Below are 6,833 nucleotides of genomic sequence, written 5' to 3' on the forward strand. Positions count from 1 at the left end.
CACACCTGTCTATCATCCACACACCTGTGAATCATCCACACACCTGTCTATCGTCCACACACCTGTCTATCATCCACACACCTGTCAATCATCCACACGCCTGTCTATCATCCACACACCTGTCAATCATCCACACACCTGTCAATCATCCACACACCTGTCTATCATCCACACACCTGTCAATCATCCACACACCTGTCAATCATCCACACACCTGTCTATCGTCCACACACCTGTCAATCATCCACACACCTGTCAATCATCCACACACCTGTCTATCATCCACACGCCTGTCTATCGTCCACACACCTGTCAATCATCCACACACCTGTCAATCATCCACACACCTGTCTATCATCCACACACCTGTCAATCATCCACACACCTGTCTATCATCCACACACCTGTCTATCATCCACACACCTGTCAATCATCCACACGCCTGTCTATCATCCACACACCTGTCTATCATCCACACACCTGTCTATCATCCACACACCTGTCAATCATCCACACACCTGTCTATCGTCCACACACCTGTCTATCATCCACACACCTGTCAATCATCCACACACCTGTCTATCATCCACACACCTGTCAATCATCCACACACCTGTCTATCATCCACACACCTGTCTATCATCCACACACCTGTCAATCATCCACACACCTGTCTATCGTCCACACACCTGTCAATCATCCACACACCTGTCTATCGTCCACACACCTGTCAATCATCCACACACCTGTCTATCATCCACACACCTGTCAATCATCCACACACCTGTCTATCGTCCACACACCTGTCTATCGTCCACACACCTGTCAATCTTCCACACACCTGTCAATCATCCACACACCTGTCTATCATCCACACACCTGTCTATCATCCACACACCTGTCAATCATCCACACACCTGTCTATCATCCACACACCTGTCAATCATCCACACACCTGTCTATCATCCACACACCTGTCTATCATCCACACACCTGTCAATCATCCACACACCTGTCAATCATCCACACACCTGTGAATCATCCACACACCTGTCAATCATCCACACACCTGTGAATCATCCACACACCTGTCAATCATCCACACACCTGTCTATCATCCACACACCTGTCTATCGTCCACACACCTGTCTATCATCCACACACCTGTCAATCATCCACACACCTGTGAATCATCCACACACCTGTCAATCATCCACACACCTGTCAATCATCCACACACCTGTCAATCATCCACACACCTGTCAATCATCCACACACCTGTCTATCGTCCACACACCTGTCTATCGTCCACACACCTGTCTATCATCCACACACCTGTCTATCGTCCACACACCTGTCAATCATCCACACACCTGTCAATCATCCACACGCCTGTCTATCGTCCACACACCTGTCAATCATCCACACGCCTGTCAATCATCCACACACCTGTGAATCATCCACACACCTGTCAATCATCCACACACCTGTCAATCGTCCACACACCTGTCAATCGTCCACACACCTGTCTATCGTCCACACACCTGTCAATCATCCACACACCTGTCAATCATCCACACACCTGTCTATCATCCACACACCTGTCTATCATCCACACACCTGTCAATCATCCACACACCTGTCAATCATCCACACACCTGTGAATCATCCACACACCTGTCAATCATCCACACACCTGTCTATCATCCACACACCTGTCAATCATCCACACACCTGTGAATCATCCACACACCTGTCAATCATCCACACACCTGTCTATCATCCACACACCTGTCAATCATCCACACACCTGTGAATCATCCACACACCTGTCAATCATCCACACACCTGTCAATCATCCACACACCTGTGAATCATCCACACGCCTGTCTATCGTCCACACACCTGTCAATCATCCACACACCTGTCTATCGTCCACACACCTGTCTATCATCCACACACCTGTCTATCATCCACACACCTGTCTATCGTCCACACACCTGTCTATCATCCACACACCTGTCTATCGTCCACACACCTGTCAATCATCCACACACCTGTCAATCATCCACACGCCTGTCTATCATCCACACACCTGTGAATCATCCACACACCTGTCAATCATCCACACACCTGTCAATCATCCACACACCTGTGAATCATCCACACGCCTGTCTATCGTCCACACACCTGTCAATCATCCACACACCTGTCTATCGTCCACACACCTGTCTATCATCCACACACCTGTCAATCATCCACACACCTGTCAATCATCCACACGCCTGTCTATCGTCCACACACCTGTCAATCATCCACACACCTGTCTATCGTCCACACACCTGTCTATCATCCACACACCTGTCTATCGTCCACACACCTGTCTATCATCCACACACCTGTCTATCGTCCACACACCTGTCAATCATCCACACGCCTGTCTATCATCCACACACCTGTCTATCATCCACACACCTGTCTATCGTCCACACACCTGTCAATCATCCACACGCCTGTCAATCATCCACACACCTGTTAATCATCCACACACCTGCACTGTAAAATGTAATAAGTTAACTTTACTTGAAAAAGGTGAGGAAACCGATTGCCTCAAATTTTCTAAGTAAAGTAGCTCAATAATTTTAAGTTCTTAAAACTAAAAATAAATGAGTTTTGGCAACTGATGTAATTGGAGTAAACATAAGTTCAGTCTACTTATAATATGTCATTTCAGACAACTTAAAAGATATGAGTGAAGGTAACTTAAAATCTTTAATCATGTAATAAGTTGACTTTACTTGAAAAAGGCGAGGAAACCGATTGCCTCAAAATTTCTAAGTAAAGTAGCTCAATAATTTTAAGTTCTTAAAACTAAAAATAAATGAGTTTCGGCAACTGACGTAATTAGAGTAAACATAAGTTAAGTCAACTCATAATATGTCAGTTCAGACAACTTAAAAGATACGAGTGAAGGTAACTTAAAAATCTTTAAGTATGTAATAAATTGACTTTACTTGAAAAAGGTGAGGAAACCGATTGCCTCAACATTTCTAAGTAAAGTAGCTCAATAATTTTAAGTTCTTCAAGCTAAAAGAAACTAAGTTTAGGCAACTCATGTAATTGCAGTAAACATTAGTATAGTTAACTTAACAATTATTAGTTACAAGGTGAACTTAAAAAAGACAACTTAAAAGATCCAAGTTATATTAAGTAAACAGTACTAATAAGAACTAGTTAACTTTACTAGTCAATGAGATCCCATTACTTAGAAATAGTGAGGAAACCGATTGCCTTAAAATGATCAAGTAAGCTGAACTAAAAACTGTAAGTTGTTGAAACAAAAGAAGGAGAACAGTTACAATGGAAGAAAACGTTTATTTAGAAGAAAAACACATGTTTTAAAACTCAAACAACGTGCTTAAAACGCTGAACATGCTGCCAGATTAGGTTTTGTAACGCAGAAATATGATGAACACGGAGTTTTCGGCATTTGCTAAATTTCACGACAGAAAAACAACAAAAACAGACATTTTCTAGAAAAGAGATAGAAGGGTGAAGTTCTCGGGCCTGACTGCACATCATGAACACAGCCCCTTATGGCATCAGTAGATTTTTGAGTGATTGTATTTTAGGGTTTTTGGTCCAAGTGAGAAGCACTCTATGAATAAATTCAGAAGGTGTTCCTCACTCGTTGAGGATACTCCAAATTCAGGCATAAATAAGTCAGAAGAGTAGCCACACGGCACGGGGAAGATTATCACGGTCACCCATCACGACTGCTCCTCCCAAAACGATGGCAGTAGTTGTAGACTCCAGGTCCAGCGAGTGAGGAGGCCACGATGTCTTCAGCACCGTCAGGGTCCCAATGGAGGCGTGGGACACGTCCAGAAGGTCATCAGAGTCCTAATAACAAGAGCAGCATAAAAAACACAATTACATGTCAAATTTCACGTTGCATTTCTATGGTAGAACACACAATGGTTACTTGGATTCTGATATTATTAGATAAACAAGTGAAAGATGCTCAGGAGTGAGTGCGATGATTAATTCATTGATCATGTGATTCACTGAATGATTGCAAAAGCTAATAATAAAGAATATGAATTATCATATTTACAAATAGGGATATTTGAATGGAACAACAATAATAGAGCAAATGTAAACAACAGAATGTAGAAGGGCCTGAGAACAGGTCGATGCAGTTACATTACAACACACCCCGATCAGGACCCGTTGGTGGCTTCTGCTGTGTTTCCATAGGGTCAAGTCGAAGCTTCACGCCATCCAAAACTCACACCTTCAATAAAGAAAGACCAACGTTTAATACGTGGGCAACCAACCATATTCGTGGTAAACATCCACATTTCTTTGTGACTGCTGCTTCTGGGAAATGTGCTCCTACCATAGGAGGCTGAACAGGTACCTACCATCTTCAGCCGTCACACCTGCATCATATTGGCTGCTCCTGAACCTCCTGTGGCAGGAGAGCGAGCATATTGCCCAAAAGCAACAAAGAAATAGCGATAATGTTACAAGTGAAAACCCATTTTTGGTAACAGGAGATATTAGTAGAACCCCTCTACCATCATGCAGACATGTGAAGGTGTACAGATGCCCATTTAGGTGTGATATGATTTGTAATTTTTTATTTTGAAGGCCTTTGGGTTTTGAATGGGGCGACTAGAGAGCTGCAACTGGACCTGACTGGAAAGACGGGAGATCCCACTAAAGGGGCCCCAATCAGGGATAAGTGAATCAAAAAGTATAGAAGCACTGATTGGAAGAGAAGTAGCCAATACCAAAAGATTAACAGGCAGAACACATGAGATATATTGGGCATCCTGTGGTGTGGAATCAAATAATTTTGACGAAAGTCGACTTACAAATTCTTGAAGAAGTCTGCGTTGTCATCTCCAAGGATGACGGGAGAGCCACGGAGGACTGCTGTTCACCTCCCAGTCACATCTGTACTCTAAAAAAACATTTTAAACACACACAATTCACAAGTGTTAAAGGACAATCATTTGACAGCTCTGCATGCAATGCTGTGACACTACTTTATTAACCACATAAAGAAAAATGACTGCTTGAGAAACTTACCCCAGGTTTGACTTGTTGCAGATATTCAAGTTTCTGTCCGACACTTTCCCCCTCTGGGTCTTGAACTTCTCCAGGAAGCGAGGAGTGTATTTGTCGAGATCTTTGAAGAACTCTGATTGCAACTCAGATTTTTGCTTGATAAGCGACAGAACTCAGCCAGAATCTAACGGAAAGATAAATAAATTAATATTTAGTCATATTAGACCTACAGTATACACATTACAACATACTACATCACACTGGGCAGAAAACTAGTGGCTTCTAGATTGAACAGATTACATCAGGTCCCCTCATCGTTCCTTCATGGTCGTCACAGGAGACACTCTGTGAAGACATGGACTCAATCTGGCAACGCTTCCATGTGTAATGCAGTAGTGTGTAGAAGAAAATAAGCAATACTTACAATTCATTGTCAGGTTTTTCAAAGCCTACAAAAGAAACAACAAAAGCAATTAGTCAAACTGCAAATAACTCCTCGTCAAGATGCATTTTTACGGCTAAAAAGCCATCAGTTTAATGGAAGATTTCACAGACAAATATGATTACAAATGCTTATCCTAGATATAGATAGATAGATAGATAGATTGAAGTCATAAATAGTCTGTAGGGAGGTTGGCAGGGAGCATAGTTTCAAACTTGCTATTGGTTATAATGGATGTCATTTCCATTAAATATCACAAAATAAGAAATGATGTTCAAGTAAAAAATAAAAAAACGTTGTACCACATTCGCTGTGGCCGAGAAGTTCTCCATCATACGGTTGTGGTTGAATTATTCCTCGTTACTGTAGTGTTATGGAATAATAGGGTTTTGAGCCCGTTGTATCTCCAAGTATCTTTATTAGCTGAACCATACATAACACCGTGACTGACTGGATTCGGGTAACTCCAAGAGCGGACTGACGACTGTACACGCCCCCCCTCTGATCACACATGCCTTCGTATCACTCCGCATGTCTATAAAGTAGTACCATTACATTATAGTTACATTCAACCTAACATTGCATTCACTCTTAACTCAGTGACAGTAGCGTTGTGTGACTCCCGTCGTGCTGCGTTAACGCACACGAGTGAGACAGCCACGACGATGTCCGCCATTAACATTGTGACTCGTTTGTTTTGACGGTCTAGCTAGCTTACATTAAACGCTTCGTAAAGTTAACATTCAACTACGAATATACATATGAACAATATGGCGAAGATACGACGATGTTTACTAAGGACATGAACGGAAAAACGTTATTGAGACGCTGAAACTTACCTGAAAGTAACTCGCACACCTGCACTGCCTTCTCGCTGCCGCCAATCCGTCTCCGCCAAAGAACGTCTTCGGTGGTCGACTGCGCATGCGTATTCGAGCCGAGTGCGCCCGAGTTTCTTCCGAGTCCGCCTCACTCATTTATTTAAAGTAAAGCTAACTTGAGATAATAAGTTTAATAACTTTACTCACCAAAAAGTATTCTTTACTAAGTTTCTTAAAGTAAGGTCAACAAAGTAAGCAGAAATGAGTAAAGCTCACTAATTTTTTTAACTAAACTTTACTATTACATTTTACAGTGTGTCTATCATCCACACGCCTGTCAATCATCCACACACCTGTTAATCATCCACACACCTGTCTATCGTCCACATGCCTGTTAATCATCCACACGCCACTTCCAATCCACCTTTCACGTGACGCCTGTCACCATGAAACGTGCAACGAGAGAATGTGTGTCGGAGAAACGCTTTGAT

At 42.6% G+C, this 6,833-nt stretch overlaps 1 long non-coding RNA gene across 1 annotated transcript; it reads right to left on the minus strand.

The window, feature by feature from the left end:
• Positions 1 to 3,732: 3,732 nt before the first annotated feature.
• LOC130212994 (uncharacterized) lies at positions 3,733 to 6,439 on the minus strand. Its single transcript, XR_008835431.1, has 5 exons — positions 6,361 to 6,439; positions 5,504 to 5,528; positions 5,101 to 5,263; positions 4,884 to 4,972; positions 3,733 to 3,903 (listed from the first exon to the last, which is right to left on the minus strand). It is a non-coding gene; the product is annotated as an uncharacterized LOC130212994 (long non-coding RNA).
• Positions 6,440 to 6,833: the final 394 nt, after the last annotated feature.

This window comes from Pseudoliparis swirei, chromosome 22 (assembly GCF_029220125.1).
Source record: "Pseudoliparis swirei isolate HS2019 ecotype Mariana Trench chromosome 22, NWPU_hadal_v1, whole genome shotgun sequence".
NCBI classification, from domain to species: domain Eukaryota; kingdom Metazoa; phylum Chordata; class Actinopteri; order Perciformes; family Liparidae; genus Pseudoliparis; species Pseudoliparis swirei.